Source organism: Monodelphis domestica, chromosome 1 (assembly GCF_027887165.1).
Source record: "Monodelphis domestica isolate mMonDom1 chromosome 1, mMonDom1.pri, whole genome shotgun sequence".
NCBI lineage: Eukaryota > Metazoa > Chordata > Mammalia > Didelphimorphia > Didelphidae > Monodelphis > Monodelphis domestica.
The window spans coordinates 533,902,639-533,920,583 of NC_077227.1; the positions used below are offsets into that span (position 1 = coordinate 533,902,639).

The window sequence follows — 17,945 nt, forward strand, 5'->3', positions numbered from 1 at the left end:
CCCCACCAAACATTGTCAGTTTATATTCTAGGCCTCTCACTCAGAACACCGCTGGATCCAGGGGTGCTCCATGCCACTGGTGTGATGCCCTGTGCTTTCAGCAATTGATCATGACAACCTAACTTAGTGCTGCCTCTTTGTGCTTCCATCACTTCATCTTGATAATTCCAACCATGGTTTTATAGCAGGAAAGTTAATATCTGCTTACTCACTGGGTTTTCTGATTGTAAGCCTCCTGTTTGTGATGGAACAAGTATGACTCATTTTATTCTGCACAATCACCTGGACACTCAGACACAGACACAACCCAAATTTATATATGCTGTAGCTGTCAGCTGTGAGTTGGAGAGAGACCTGAAGGAAAAAAAATTGTTCTCATGGGCATTTCCAGTCACTTCTGAGGTCGCCTGTGGTTCTTTACCACCTCAATCCATAATCCATGATCTTATATAGTCATGCCCAACTTTTCATGACCCTGTTTGGGGTTTTCTTGGCAAGGATAATGGCACAATTTGCCATTTTCTTCTCCAACTCATTTTACAGATGAGGAAACTGAGGCAAGCACGGTTAAGTGACTTGTTCAGGGTCACATAGCTAGCTAGCTAAGGCCAAATTTGGATTCAAGAAAATAAGTTATCCTTACTTCAAGACCAGGATTGTGTCTATTATGCCACCTCGCTGTCCCCTAATCAATAGGAACACCTTTTTTCCTATATGCCAATTCCTTTGGGTTACAATTGAATCTTCCACCATCTGGCTAACTCCTTTTCCAGACTTCAATGTCACTGTCCTTCATGCTTTTCATATTCTAGCCAAATTGGACCTCAAATTCTATAAGATACAATAGTAGGAATCAGTAAGCACCAAGGATCTTTGGAACTGAGTGTGTGTTGATAGAGGTAGTCTTCAGTGAGAACAGTGAAAGTACCATTGTTTGATGCCTTGGTAGGATCACATCTGTGTGATATGTTCAGTCGTGAAAACCTCATTTTAGGAAAGATATCAGCAAACTGGAATCCATCATAACAATGGGACTGGAAGCCATGTCATACAAGGAAAACTCATTATGATTTGATAGTGAGACAAATAGCAAAGATAGAAGGATAGAAAAATGAATTCATTTTCAGCCATATTAAAAAAGGCATTTTGTTTGAACAAGCTTCATGATAGCAATTAAGTCTTAAAGACTGGCTGAAAAAAGTAGAAAGAGCCTGAAAAAACCAGCCAGAGTTATCCTGTATATATTCCTTTGCATGTTGCAAGTTCCTCAAAGGAGATCGGGGAAAGGAGAATACTATGCCCAGAGATTAGCACAGTGCCAGATATATAATAAATGTTGATTTATTGATTAATTCAAAATGAAAGTTGCTTCACAGTATGCGAGTCTTCCCTCACTAAACATCTTCAGCTCCATCTTCAAATGAAGTTTGAATTATTACTTTTAATGATACTAAATTTAGGATTCTTATTCAGGTACAAATAGGATTAGATGACCTCTGAGATACTGTGATATGTTCTTGAAACCTGGTCAAACATGTGGAACAGCAATTCAACACTTTTTTTTTTGGTATTTGGATGTTTCTGAAATTTTCTTAAGGGTAAAATGAAATTCTGGAAGATTTATTGAAGCAGAATCAATTTTTAAAAAGAAAGCCCCATTCAGCCATTTACAGGGCAATAGAGAATATAACAAAATCAAACAAGCCATGTCAGGGTTTTCAAAGTTGAGAGCTGTTGTAATTATAGTACTGTATCTCATTCACTATGTTCCTAGAGTTTTGTTCAGTAAATGTCATTCGTAGGAAATTTTCTCATAGGATTTACAGGTCGAAGAATTCTTCAGGATATTTTAGACTTTGTCTTTATTTTCCATATGAGGAATGACTCCACACCCATTTTTATAGTGTCTGAAAATAGAAGCCAGGATTTCTGGGTCATTTCTTCTCTCTCTCTAACTCTCTAACTCTCTAACTAACTCTCTAACTCTCTAACTCTCTCTCTCCTCCCCATCTCCTCTTTCTCCCTCTCACTTTCTCTCTACCTTTTCCTTTGGCTCATTCCCTTTCTCTCTCCCTCTCTCTATATGTATGTATGCAAATATATATATATATAAAGCCCTCTCTCTTTTTCTTTCTCCCTCCTCTCTCTCTCTTCCCATTTCTTTCCCTCTTTCTTGGTTCCTTCATTTCTTTCTTTCTTCCTTCCCTCCTTCCTTCCTTTCTTCCTTCCTTCCCTCCTTCCTTCCTTTTTTTCTTTCTTTCTTTCTCTATTTTTCTATCATCTCTATCTCTATTTCTATCTCTCTGTGTGTCTCTAACTATATTCCTATCTTTGGCTCATCAAGTTACTTCTCATAAGACTCATTCCATTACTGATCAGCATATAAGGAGCTTCATTTATAAACTGGACCAGTTCTTCCATCTGTAGACACCATTGTGGTGACTTGTTCCTGGCCAGTTTAACATATTGGTATAAGCTTTATTGTAGGCACCAGACTGCCCTTGTTTCCTGTAGCTCAGAATATCTGAGCCCCAACTCCTTGCTAGCATATATAACAGACAAGTATCATTATGACTGTTCATAAAAAGCAGGAATATAAAGGTGCAGGAATACCAAGAGGCAGCTATGTAGTTCAATTGATAGAACACTGGACTTGGAATCAGAAGGATTCATTTTCCTGAATTTAAATCCAGCCTCAGACACTTTTAAGTTGTGTGACCCTGAGCAAATCACCTAATTCAGTTTGCCTCAGTTTCCTCATTTTATAATTAACTGGGGAAGTAAATGGCAAATTATTCAAATATCTTTTCCAATGGGGTCATGAAGAGTCAGACATGGAAAGCAAAGAGAAGCAACAAAAAAGCAAGAAATTAGACAACTGTTTGTTAGGGAACCTATAGAAGGAATTATTTGGAATCGTTTAGCCTCGTTGATCTCTATAACATTTTCTACCAAAACCATTCTGTGATTATGAACACTTAGGCGAGAAGTGGTTGCCTAACACTACATAGGTAGTAAGTTTGTTTCTACCTCTTTCTCCACATTTTCTTCCTTTTTTCATTTTATCCAACCATGAAGTGATTTACTGTGTTTGCATTGATTCTCTCCCTTCATTCATTTCAAATGCTTATCTAGCCCTGATTCTTTTCATTCCCTGATGTCTCAGTGATTCATGCTTTCTTGCCTCTTAGGGATGGACACTTGGCAAACTCAATAAATCCTTGTATGTACCTGACATTGCTCCCATTTTCCAAATTAGTGCAAGAAATGATTTTTGGGAAAAGGTTCAAAAAACCATAAGTGCCAGGTCATTGAAGATGAGGATATGAAGTGTCTAGAATTATCCATACATTATTTTTGTGAGCTGGATACAATTTTTACAAATTTAATATAAGCAGAATGCCACAATAAGAGTCAGAACAAACTTGGTTTAGATTCTGTCCAGCAAAATGTTACTAAATCTTTTTATATATGAGACTCAGTTTCCCCATCAGTTAAATAAGGATGGTAACTATATCATCTTTTTCACAGTCCCATCATAAGACTTAAATGATATAATATTGATACAATGCACTGGAATTTCTAAAGTGCCATAGAAATGTCAATTCTTGTTATCAGCTCTGAATTGCCCACATAGAGATGGGATAGAACACCTTCAGGAATTAAATCAATAATTCTCACTTATTTGTAACATTAACTGTCACTCTAAACACTATGATCCATTGCCATTCATTCTTAGATTTTTTTTTCAAATATAGTATCTAAACCGTGTTAATTGGCTTTTATCTTTTCCCCTCCTTTGTCCTTCTTCCACCTATTCCCCCTTCAGAATCTAAAGACTGTTATAAATACACAAATCACTTAAACACTCCATAATTCCTCTATTCACAAAGTGGATGCTTTCTCAGGACACACATTATTATCAAAATTCAATTCATAGGATCATAGACTTAGAATTAGAAGCAAACAGAGGTCAGCTGTCCAAGCCCTTCATTTATAGATGAGGAAATAGAGTTAGGAAAGTTAAAGGACTTGCCTAACTTTACACAGTTAGGGAGCATCAGAACAATGCTTAAATCAGCAGGGTTGGTCTAGATAGTTTCAGAGGCCCCTTAGAGCTCTAAATCCAAAATTAGAATTAGTAGATTGGAATTTACCCTGAGCTCTTCCTTCTACTTTGTTTTTCAAGATGATCCTGTACTTATGGAAAGTTACTTAGTGCAAGAGCTTTTTTCTGAGCAGAGTTGTTAAACTTCTTGGTGTCCTGAAATATAAAATTAGGAAACATTAACAAAATAAATAAAAATATAACTTAAATAATATTAATCTTGGTTTTCTAAGTCAATATCTAGTCTTCAGTAATGCTTGTCTTTGTTTTTGACGCCAATATAAAAAACGTGCTTCAGATTGGATGGTGGCAGTTAGGTCTGGGCAACTGAACTAGGCCCATTTAAGTCCCATCAAATTGAGTAAATATATAACTAGGAAGAAACACTCCTTGAGAGGTTGAGGTTATTGCAGAAGAAGGAGAGGGTGTTAGCTAAGAGAGAGATTCAGTCCGTTTATAAATAGAAATAGAATGGTCTTTTTGAAGGGTGTTTTTTGTTAACTGTGGAAGTGAAAAAAATAAAAGATTGTCTCTTTTTTTTTTTAAGCTGTAAAAGATTAAATGAAGAAGAAATTTTCTTCTCACCAGAAACTTTATTGCTCAGAACAGCATTTTAACACGATTATGATGTACATGGGTAATGCTACAGCAGCAGAGTAATTATGTTCAGATAATGCACACGCCACACGTGCTGTTACAGCTAAGATGCCATACTGTGATGTAGGATGGATAGATTATATATTTCGGAACCTAATTCAAAATATGTATTTTTATGATCGACAAGGACATTACAGCATGTCAAATTCATAATTTTCATGCTTTTAAATTGGTATATGTATAAAGCATCAATGTGGAGTATCTTATACAGAAGTAAAATTGCTTGTGTTATAAAAAGCTTTGGAATACATATTTAACGAATACATTGGTAAGAAGTGGTTAAAAGGCACATTGACTTTAACAGTTCATGATTTTTTTCCCTTTCTTTTATTTCCCTACTAACTTTTGCCAAACAAGAAATTATTCCTTTAAGAGTACCTGCCTCTAGAGGAAGCATGAATCCTATGCCATTCCAGAGCTTATAAATCTAGTTATTTAGCTTAAATTCAGAAAAGTAATAATAAAAATTGACATTTATCATCCACTTTAAAGATTCAATTTGCTTTATGTATACAAACTCATTTGAGCTTCACAGTATCTCTGTGAGATAAGTACTACAAGATAATATTTCCATTAGGAATATAAATAGCTAGGTTGTACAGTGTTGAATTTTGAGGAAGAAGTCAGGAAAATCTGAGTTCAAATCTTACTTTAGACACTTAGTAACTGTGTGACTCTAGGCAAGTCACCTAACCTGTCTACCTTAGAGGCATCCAAGTGACATAGTGAACATAATGCTAGACCTAGAGTCAGAAATTCAAATCCTGAATTCAAATCCAGGCTTTTAAATTAGCTGTGTGACTCCAAATGAGTCATTTAACTTCTCTTTGCCTCATTTAATCTCAATTGTAAAATAGAGATAATCATAGCACCTTTATTGCAGAGATATTATGAAGCTCAAGTGACAAATTTGTAAAGCATTTAGCACAGTACCCAGCACTCACAGTAGGTACTTGTTCTCTTCCCTCCCCTCCAAATGCCAATGATGCCAATAAGGCACATGAGACTCACCAAAGTTAAGCTACTTGCTCAGGGTCACAAAGCTAGCAAGTTTTTCAGAGGAAGGATCTGAATCTAGGATTCTTGACTCAAGTCCTCTATATCATTCTGCTTCAGCCTTGTTTGAGGCTCACAGAATACATAAGAATTCCCACACACCAGTAGCTGAAACAAAAATCAGAAAGATACAGCTGGTTTATTTTTCTTCTTTGGTAAGTAAAAATTCAAGTTTTTGTGTATAGCATTATTCTCTAAAAGCTTAGGTGAAGAGATAGACTGTGTCCTCATGTCCAAATGTGAAAAAAGTATTTAATCTCCTAGGAAAGTGAGCTGGAGCTTTCCACCAGGAGACAAATATCATTTGGACTATCACAAAGTGGGAGAAATAGATGTTTTTAACAGTGCTAAAAGGATATTTTTTAATGAAACTCATTCATACAAAGAACATTTCCTAAATCAACATTTTATCCAGAATTTTTTGAGAAAAATGAAGTCATTATTTAAATGATATTTTCCTTTAGCTCCTGATCTAAAGACTTCCTCATACTGGTATCAAGGCCTTTTTTTAATGAATTAAGTCTCTCCAAAAGTAAAGACCTCCTGCTTCCCTTTCCTACCAGGGCCAAGTTTTAACACACCTGTGGGCTTTAGATGATCTTCATCAGCAAATGGATGTTTCCTCTGGGAAGGACAATTTACGTCCTGTCTGAATTATTCACACTAAAAGTATTTATTTCCACCATAAAAAGAAGGGCAAAAGGATTATGAAAACAGGGAGAAAAGGACTGAGATGCTCAAATCTAAACGTTTTGTTCAGTGTCAGTTGATGGAAGACATACTCAAAGTAATCAAAATTTCAGATTCATTTTTGTTGTGGGGCCCTTATTATAGATGGACTATTTTAAAACATTTTTCTATGGGATGAAATTGACAGATGAAATTAATATGCTTCACAAATTACAATTGCCAATGGTCAATTAACGAGTGAACTAACCTTGTGAAAGTCATTCTGAAAGACTAGTTATGGATCTATAATGTTCCCTGTGAAATTAAGTAAAATTGAGAAAATTAGGAAGCAGACCAGTTAATGGCAGGCTAAGATACTGACTAATTGCATTTGGCAAGGTAAATTAGGTTCTGTGATTGGTGGTTAAGAAACAGTAAAGGAATGTTGGAAATGCTCCCTAAATAAGATGGTTAGATGGGATAGATGGGGATAATAATAGCAAACATTTATATACGATGTCAATATGTGTAAAGTATGTTTTTGAAGCATTTTAAAAATGTTATCCCCTTTGATCCCCACAAGGTGCTATTGACATCCCCGTTTTACAGGAAAGAAAACAGAGATTAAATGACAAACAGAGCAGACAGTTATTAGATGTCACAAAGATAATAAGCTAATAAGTGTATCAGGAAAGATTCAAATCTAGATCTTCTTAACTCAGTCCAGTGCTCTACTAGTATGCCACAATGAAACCCAGGGATTCCAGGGATGAGCACTCATTTTAAGTAAAGTCTCTCTTGCCCTTATCCCTTCTTAATACACACTTATTCCTATAGAAAGCAAGATTTCCTCTTTTACTCTGTTCCATAATTCAGATAATTCTTTTCTTTTGATCTCTACTTGTTTTCTTTTCTCTTCATTTTCCCTTTTATTTTATTTCCCATTTCTCCATAAAACTTTCTGGTTTTAGGGCTTTATTTTTGCATGTATAGAAACAACTTTCTTCTCTTTCATTCTGATTGTTCTTAAAAGTTAAATAATATTCTCTAGATTTTCCCCCTGTCTTTTCATTATTTTTACTGTTTGAAATGCAGAAGGAACATGATATAGTAGACAGAAAACAGACTTCATAGCTATTAGGTCATGGGTTCAAATTTTACTTCTGCTACAGACTGTTCTAGAAAACTCTCTAAGACTAAGTTTCAGAGAATGTGTTGATTTGTATTGCTAGAGAGAGTTCTCTCATTTGGGAGTTCTCCATATCAATGAAATTACAGGTCTAGTGTTTATCCTATCTTTTCTCTGAGTTATGTCCTTTGTATTATTTATAATGGTATTCTCTGGTCCTTAGTCTTTCTCAAGAGAGCTTATGCTGAGTGCCCTTGCTTCTACTGAATAAAGGCATAGTTGTTTTGTTTATGGAATTTTGAATGATAGACTCTTAGCTGGGAGAAAAAGGTAACAAGAATGCACAGTGAATTCAGGTTCCACACAGACATTAACAGACTTTAGCAGCTGGCCAATTCTAATAAGATTATATTCAATAGAAATAATTGTAAAATCCTACAGTTCTGTTAAAAAAATCAGCTCCACACATTAAAGGGGGATCATGGGTTTTAGTAACATATGAGTCAAAACCATTAATTAGAGTTTTAGATTTCCCTAGTCAAAGCACAGGGTTCAGAACAACATGGGATTTAATAGCTGTGATAGCCTCGTTGTCCAGTTCTGGGTAATATATTTTAAGAACAATACAAACAAGCTGTATCACTTAGAGAGGACAGTCGCTCCCCATGTAGCCTTTAATTTTAGGCAGTTGTGTATTATTTCTCTCTTTAGAAATCATTTTTGTTTGTGATTCCAAGATACCATCTTTCAGAGTTTACCATAAAACTTGGACTAGAGTTTTTTTAGACTTTTTCTTTACCGCATTCTCTTTCCAAACACAGATACATGTCCTATTAGGTTCATCTTGCCATTTTTTTTCTATACTGTGAATACTGTGATGGATTCTTTCCTTCTCAGACCATTGTCATTTATCCTTCACCAAACAGGTCCTCTTTTAGTCAGTCTTACACCCAGTTTTGTTTCTTCCTTTTTTGTTATTTGGTTATTCAATATCGTCCAAATCTTTTTGTCTGCAAGGACTATGTTCATGGCGTTTTCTTGGCCAAGATACTGGAATGGTTTGCCATTTCCTTTTTCAGTTTTCCCTTATTTTACAGCTGAGGAACTAAATCAAAAGGGGGTTAAGTGACTTGCTCATGGTTACATAGCTAAATGTATGGACTCAGATTTGAACTAAGATATTCCTGACACCAAGCCGAGGACTTTATCCAGGGAGCCACCTAGCTGCTTCTCTACTTTTTAGGAATAAAATCACCACTGAAACAAGTCACTGCTTCTCTACTTTTCTGGACAAAGACAACAATAACCAGTACCCACCTCCTCTTCCTCTGACCATTGCTGCATAGCCTTTTACCATTGGCTTCTGTAGATTCATATCACAATTACTTAAATCATCATTACAAGAAAATGTTACCTACTGAAGTGGGCTATTAGTTCTGACACAGGTAGGAGAACATCATACCTATTATTAGCTCTACATATCTAACGGTCTTCTATTGTTTTTCTATAAATTTTCTATAAAATTTGATCATTCTCTAATATCCTAATGTGTCTACTGTTTCTTCATGTACTTTTCTTGCTCCCTCCTTAAAACATTTCTTCTATTTTAATTTACATATAACATGGCTAATCCAGAAATATATTTTTCATGATTTTATATGTATAAAGGATAATTTATTCATTGCCTTCTAAATGGTTGGGGAAGAACTTGATGGAGGGAGAGAATTTAGAACTGAAAAAAATTTTAAATGGAATATAGACATAAGTCTCTCAGGTAAGTTACAGAGTAAAGACACTTTGTCCCACCTTTTCCCTCTTTTCCCTTTGCTTTATAGATCAGTGGTCACTCTGTGGAAACAAAAATGTCCATAATTTGATACCTACTGAAATACAGATATAGTGCTTCCTCAAAAGGTCATTGAATAATACCCCTTTCCCTCTTTACTTTCTTGGAGATATATTGTCTCTCCTTTGTTATTTTATTTTATTTTTCTTGTTTTTTTTTTGTTGCTTCTTTGCTAGATTGTTTTGTTACCTAATATGTCAGGCAGTCAATAAACTATATGTATTTATTGTTTATAGATCTGCTGTTGGAACGTTATGAAGGAGACAATTTATTTAGGGTAGATTTCATACCTGTTCTCATGATAGGACAGCATGATTTACTCAGCTTTCTATAGTTGGCAGTTAGCTAATTTTGCCAGGTCCTAATTCAGACAGAAGGACACGGAAGTCATTCTAAAAGTATCTAAATTGATCTAACCATGTCGTATCACCTAAATTATCTCTTGATATCTCCTAGTATTTCCCTGTCTTATTGATGAGCTGTAGCCACACTGGACTATAAACATTTTCTGTTCTTTCCTGTCTCAAATCTTATATTCATTCGATCTCCATCAGTCAACTGCAATAAAAAATCACCTCTAAGTTCCAGGAACTGTGCTAAACCTTGGAGATATAAATACAAATAAAAAAGAAGGAAAAAGACAGTTTTTGACCTCAAAGAGCTTATAATATAATGAGGGGAGACAACATGCAAAAAGAAGCTGAAAAGTTGAGGGTGGGGGAGAATATACCTACTGTGGCAGTAAATTGGAAAAGTACAAAGTAAGCCAAAAGCAGTGTAGTTGGTGGGAATTAGGGAGTGAATTCTATGCCTGAAAAAAACTTCCTACCCACCCTTACCTTTAGCTATTCAAAATCTCTTTCTTAAAAAGTACAGGTTAAGTGCAGAAATGGGGACAAGGAATTTATTTAGTGAGGGTCTCTAACATTTTCTGAGATAGGACTTTACAATTTTGGCATCCAAGTTTATTTGGAAAATAGTATTTATTGAGTGCCTGTAATAAACAAAGCATTGTTGATTGTGATAGGCTATATAGATTTTTTAAAATGAAAAGTGACTTGTTTCTGGCTCTTAAAGAGAGTATAATCTAGAAATTGCTATAGAATGTACATAAATAGCTATAATATATTAAATGCAGAGGAAATATTCAAGAGGAATGGAGAAAAGGGGGATTTTTTTCTGGGAAATAAATAATTTATAAAGGAGATAGCACATTAATCAGACCAGAAAGTAAGAGATTTTGAATAGGTAGAGATGAAGAGGGGTTATAACATGGGAGGGAGATAGAAGAAAGGAGAGAATAGGGTATCTGTATGGTCTACCCACTGTGTCTATCATATAGAGTTTATAGAAAAAGAACATTAGGGAAAGATCAGAAAGGCAGAGACTGGGAGGCATTGAATAACAACACAAGAGTGAATGCATTATTTAGTAATGGAGAGTCACTGAAGATTTTTGAGTAGAATTGTTTATTTAGTTTTGGATATATGAAGTTTGTGTTACGAGTGAGACAATTAAAGTGAGATATTGTGATGATTAAAATAGTGGGAGTCATAAACTGTTACAGATAAAAGAGTGGTTGGCTTAAATTGTGACTGCAGAAAATATGGTTTCAAGACAGTGTCTTGTTTTAAATCAAATATAAGGTGGTCACCAGGGAAAAATTCCCAAATATTAAATCTACCCAAGTCAGCTGGGTTTTATAGAGATTTTAATTAATACAAATGAGGTATTAATGAAAGAGAGAGAGAGAGAGCGGTAGAAAAAGGAAATAATGAGAAAAAGGGCTAGACCAGCCTAGGTTGAAAACCCTAAGAGAGATCAGTCTTTTATCCACTCACCACAAGATTTGTCCAAGCAAGATTCTAGTGTTCAGAGAGACACCAGCTGCCTCCTCCAATTCAGCTTTTCCCAGCTGAATCTCTGAAGACCTCCTTTTTGACCTCCTTTTAAAGGGAATTTTCTCCTATTTCACCTCCCCTAAGTTCTCACATCTACCAATCACAGTAGATGTTTTTCCAAAGGACAGACCATTCTTAATTCACACCTGAGTAGACTTAAACTTTTGATTAAGTTCACACCTGAAAAAAACTCTGAATAATTTCCCACCTCTTTGCTCCTTGTAAATTCACAAGTTGCCTGACCTTTATAGGTACTTAGCACCCTTTTGTATTAGATCTAAAAATAGGCACAGTTTAAGAACTTTTGCCTTACTATAAGTATGGGTTTAAATATTTTTCATTGATCAGCAAGGAGTTTCTTCCCCTAAAGCATGCTTAAGTAGAGGTGAAATAGAGGTCTCACATTCCTGATCTAAGTTCCTTCATTGTTTAAAATGGGGAATGGTCTTAGCCAAGTGTTCTGAAGTTAAGTCTGAGAATTTTAAAGATCCATAATATCCACAAGGCACTTGGAAAAGTAGAATTAGAGTTCAGTGGAAAAATTTGGATTATAAATAGACATTTGAGAACAATCTCCCTAGAGATGATAACTGAAGCCATGGGAGAATGTGAGATTGCATGGGAATAAAATTTATTAATTATCTTGCCTTTCTACATTTTCATTTCCTCATCAATGATATCACTAGATGAACACAGCATGGAACAAGGAAATTAGTGGAGATCTTGAATTGCAGTTCTTCGGTTTGAATCTTGATTCTACTACTTATTACATGTTTGATCTTGGGCAAGTCACTCAGCCTAACTTGGACTCAATTTTGTTACTTTTAAAATGAGGAAGTTAGACTAGATGACCTCTAAAGTACATTTTATCACTAAATCCTATTATCTCTAAGATATCTTCTGTTCATAAATATCTTTATCTTTGTTTATGACAATAGAGTATTGATTTAGCTGGAAAAGAACTGTTTGAATTATATATTATTTTGAATAAACTGATATTGGCTTAATGGACTTTTATAGTATTTTATGCATGAATTACTGCCATTATTATGCTGGCAGGTAGGCTGCTTAAAATTGTGGTGCAATATGATGTTTTTGGTTTATCTGTCTTTTTCATTAATGAATGAATATATTTTCTACTACACAAATTCTTTTTATAATCACGACATTTGTGTTCTGTAGATCAACTTAAACTCTTAGACTGTGTAATTTACCTGCTGTCAAATCTCATTTGAAGTGGTCTTGTCTCATATTGCCCTAATCAAAAATATGGTTGGATTTAATGAGATATACATGTTGTGTCGAGTATTGTTTATCTTTAATAAACTTTTATTCTCTATTCCACACTTTGCAAAATAAAAAATCTGCAATCTTTTCTAACTACTCTCATTTTTTAAAACCAATTATTCCCATAACTCATACATAGATAAATCTCATCTTCTAAATGGGAGACGATGCCTCTGGGTCGAGGGGGCTATGATTGGGGATATAGACTCCAAATGATCATCCTAGTGCAAATATCAACAATATGAAAATAGGCTTTGACCAAGAACAAATGTAAAACCCAGTGCAATTGTGTGTTGGTTACAGGAGGGGTACTGGGAGGGGAGGGAAAGAATATGAGTTTTGTAACCAAGGAATAATATTCTAAATTGACTTATTAAATAGAATTTTCCAAAAAAAAATATGCCTAGCACTGGAAAAAGAGGGTTGGTTTCATAGTCAGTCTGTCATTAGGTAGCATATTACTCTGAGCAAGCCAATTTCCTTCTCTTGGCCTCAGTTTTCTCACTTGTCAAAAAACTATACTGTTTTATATATATATGCATATTATATCTATATCTACATGCATCCTTGTGTATATAAACACATATGTAGATGACAACAACTGGTTTTAATGGAGGAATTCTCAAGAGTCATCACAAAAAACTTAGGTGTATAAGAAAGACTGAATTAGGTCTTAGGTGTATAAGAAAGACTATTCCCACAGAGAATAAGGCAAAGTGACTAGTCCTGAGATTTCAGTGGTACTCGGAGTTCTGCCCAATAGAAGTCTATTAACCAATGCAACAATTAATCTTCAATTGTCTGGAACACTGAGAGGTGAAGTAACTTTCTTAACATCACAAAAGAGGAGAAAAAGGAAGACTCTTGGACAAAGCTGCTTCTCTGAAGTTCTTAGGCCGCTAAAACAGTATTAAGCTCTTATAGTTAAATATCAAGAGAAAGAGAGAGCTGGAGAATAAGAAAAGGGAGAAGAGAAAATAGAACAAAGAGGAAGAAGAGGAACAGCAGAAATGGGGAGAACAAGAAGAGAGAGGAGAAAAGGAAGATGAAGGAGGGACAAAGATATAGGATTGAAAGGAATATTAAAAAGGATAATTTTTCCATGAAAGGTAGACATTCAATATTATAGATGTATGAAAGGATGGGAAATAAAGATATTATGTCATGGAGCTACATTTGAACTTTGGACAAGGTACAAAAACTCAGATGACTTCAAGTTACACTGGTACGAAATTTTCTTCACCTTCATAGGATTCATAGAAGGGGGGATTATATGTTAAAGACAGCACTTGAACGAAAGCCTCCCTTCCTGTCTTAAGGGATTAAATTCAGAATAATTTCTTATAATTAGGGGGCTTAGATAATAAATGTGCTCAGTATTGCTTGCTCACAGTCATGGATCCTCAGTTCAATACACTCATAATGTAAAAGCCTTGAAAGAAAGAACAGCTGGAAAATGAAGCAGTAGGATAGATGCAGCTTAGAAGACTTAAGCGAATTGGAAGAAAATTAGGAGAAAGCAGCATTAGAATAGTCATGAAAGGAAGGAATTTTTTTTATTGTAAAAGCAATGATTTAACCGAACTGGTGTTTAAAGAGGTAAAAAAAAAAAACAACACAAATTTGACACTTGTGTATTTGAGTAACACTAAGACAGCAGTCCATAAAGACAAGAGCAAAGACTCAGAGCAAAGATAGCCAAGAGAGTCTTACTTCCCAGAATCTATTTTCCATATGGAAGGATAACTTTTTAGCTGAGAAACTCTAAATGTTACAAATATTTTGTGATTACTGGAAAATATATATGTTGTCTTTTAGGGCTTAGTTGGAATTTGTTTAATCTTCATGACCTAGGAATGAAAACCCTTCCTGAGGGGACCAAGATTTGGATTACTCAGCTTGGTCAAAGAATAGATGCCAAGGTTTGAAGAAGAAAAGTTCTACTTCTTAATTCATTTGCCTCACTATAGCATCAGAAAATAGCATTCTTTCAGGGCCCCTTCAAGGAAGCAGAACTGGAAAAGGCTTTGTAGTTCTCAGGCTATGTGGATTTCTGCCATTTTTGAAGGAGCAAATCACTCCCCTACAGTAAAGTGAAGGGGCTTGGCAGAGTAAAAGAGGTCATTCTGCAAAAATAATTTGTCACCCAATAAAGATCAATAAGGATTATCATTAGAAAAGTCCAATGATAGAACATCCACATCTACACAATATCATACAATGACCATCAATGAAATTTTGTGTGACTAATACATATGGAATATCTGAAGTTCCAGAGCTGAGTTATTCCAGATATATGGGTTCCCTACACATGTAATTCACTAGAATTGGTAATTTAAACTTTTTTCCCATTATCCCTCATTGAAACTGTGTACATTGATGGGGAAATGAAACCAAGATTTTCTGAGTGGAGTATTATAATTATTCTTGTTTTGTTCTTTTAATGTAAATTTTTATTAAGATTGAACCTAGTTAGATGACTGATTTGGTAGGAAGGAAGCATAATCTAGGGACTCAAGAGCTACATTATAGCCACCCACAATGGTTATGCCTAGAATCTCAGGAAATTTAGTTGTAGTAGGCAATCACCCCACTGAGGAAAAACTATGAAGCCATTGTGGGTGCAGATTGAGTGAAAGGTACAGCCTAAGGAGAGAAGAGAGGGATGGATCTTTTTACCCAGTACATTCCTATCAAGACATTCATCTCAGCCAGAAATGACTGACATTTACTCTACAGGGATGGCGATCCTTTTTTTCCTATTTCTCTAACTACTTTTTAATCTTTTCCTTCTTTTTTCCTCTTCTTCTCTTTCCTTTTACTCTCCCTCCTCTTGTTTTAAATTTACCTCCCCTTTGTATCTCTTTTTCATGTGCACTCCTATTCTTCATTTTCTTTTCCTTATGCACCTTTTCATCATCCTCTCCCCTTTTTCATCTTTCTTTTCCCTCTCCTCTTCCTATTTTCTTTTTTTCTTTCTCCTCTGCTTTTGCATTATCTTCCTTTTCTTCTTATCTTCCTTCTTCTATCCCTGTCTTTTATGTCACCTGTACTTCAGAAAGAGTATGATCCATAACATAAAACATTTGAAATGTTCTTTATATTACTCTTTATGCACTGGGAAGCTGCAGCATTACTCAGTGGCCTCTAATTGAAATTCAAATGTTTTATCAAAGTCTGGAGGTGGAAACCTTATCATCTCACTATTCTCTGGTTGCAGCAAATTCAGATTATAATGAATTATTTTTAGAAAGTGTAGCCCTTTACATATTAACAAAAGAAACCTGAATGGTCTTCTATTCATTTATAAAACCAACCTATAGGTAGGAAAGCAGATATATTTAAATGGATTCTTTAAATAAATATTCTATCTACCCCATTAAATATTGAACTTAGTTTGAAATACTACATGTGTCAAAAGTAGCTTTTTTCTTGTTTTTCATTGGAAATCAGATAACTTTCAATAGCCTCCAATGGTCTGGTCTTAGTCAACTGCTACTAGGGGTTGTTAAAAAGCTCTGTTTTTGTTTAAAATATATTGTGTCCATTAATGCAACAAGTGATTATCGAATTTGTCCAACTATTTCAGAAAGGAATTTGGAATTAAGTTAAGAAAATAACTAAAATGTCCTTTTTCTCTAACCTAGAGGGATATAGTCCAAGGAAGTCTGTGATAAAAAAAAAGAAAGAAAATAAAGAAAACCCTCATATATACCAATTACCCATAACCACACTCTTGGTTATATATTTTTAAAAAGAACTAAAAACAAAGAAATGTACATCAATTGGGGAACAGGTTCACCACTTTTGGTATATTAATTTAGTGCTATATTACTGTCTTAAGAGAAATGATGCATATTCTGGATATAGAGAAGCCTGGCAAGACTTGGATGAAGTGATGAAAAGTGAAATAAATAGAACCAGAAAAACAATATACACAATGGCTACAATAATATAAGTGAAAAGATACGGTCAGAATTTAATGTTATGCAAATATAATAATCCAGCATAACACTACAGAAGGGATATAGGAAGATACTCCTTACATTTTTTGAAAAGTTGGGGGCCATGGCATGTGGAAGCTTAGACTGACTTTTTTCATAATGTTGATAGGTGATGTAAGAGTAGAACAGAACAATAAAATCTTCTTTTAAAATAATGTAGCATGAATATGGCATAGATATTGTACTTACAGTCACCTCAGCCTTTATTCATGGGGATATACCTGGTTTATCCCTGACCCCCATAAAGGAGGAAAGGACTGGACACAGCTGACTATAGTACTTCAAGTCACCCTCAGAATCCTCGATGTATCTCTAGTATGGGAGGAGTTACAATCCTTCTACTTATCACTGTCGCTTCTGAGCACCCATCAGGATGCTTCCTATTTATACACAATGAAACTGAGATTCTTAAACAATAAATATTTACTAAACACCAAAGCAAAATTAAGAAGTGTAACTTCAACAGGTTTTTTTAAAGGAAAAGACAAAAGGAGTAATCAAATAAAAGTCAACCTACTCATACATGTCCAAAAACACCCATTCTCACAATGTCTGTGGCAGGAAGTTTATGTACGGGAACAACTAGGTGATGCAGTAGATTGTTAGTCAGGCCTAGAGACCCAAATTCTTGGGTTCAAATCTAGCCTCAGATACTTCCTAGACAAGTGACCCTGGACAAGTCACTTCACTTTTATTGCCTAATTCTTACCCATCTTCTGCCTTGGACCAATACTCAGTTGATTTTAAGTCATATGGTAAGGGATTAAAAAATAAAGTAAAATAAACTTTATATATGTACATACATTTTGTTATAAGAGGTAGGGGAGGAGAAGAGCTCTTGGGAGTTTTGAATGTTCCTACAATAATGAAGCAAAGAAATGCAGGAAAATTATAGCAAACTAGCAGTGAGTAGGGAAACCCATATGTCTAAGGCAACTCATGACTCTGGACTTCAGGCTGATGTCTTGGCCATGTTAAGGAAAAGTCTGTACTGTACACTATCTGTTCAGTATGTCCTCTTCTTTTCTGGGCCTTATCATTCTCCCAAACAAAACTGCTTCTCTGAAACTCTTAGGCCATGAAATGAATATAAACTCTTATAGAAAAACTCCGCTATCATACTCAGTGACAAGCAGTTTCCTTAAGACATGGAATCTGTAGAGCTAGGCATATTTTAACATTGAGTGGTGAATACTTTCTTCCTCTGTAGCCAGGTCAAGCAGTAAAGGACAACCCAGTGAAGCCTCTAAGGGGTTTGATTCTCTTCTATCAAGCTCTGGATGATGGT

The 17,945-nt window shown here is 35.1% G+C and overlaps 1 protein-coding gene and 1 long non-coding RNA gene across 3 annotated transcripts in view; one reads left to right on the plus strand and one right to left on the minus strand.

Annotated features, from left to right (window-relative positions):
- The window catches only part of CDH13 (cadherin 13), a 1,329,441-nt gene that overhangs the window by 747,155 nt on the left and 564,341 nt on the right, over positions 1-17,945 (plus strand). The window lies entirely within an intron of this gene.
- On the minus strand, positions 1,230-11,391 carry LOC103099312 (uncharacterized). Its single transcript, XR_458732.2, has 3 exons — positions 11,307-11,391; positions 5,777-5,929; positions 1,230-4,264 (listed from the first exon to the last, which is right to left on the minus strand). It is a non-coding gene; the product is annotated as an uncharacterized LOC103099312 (long non-coding RNA).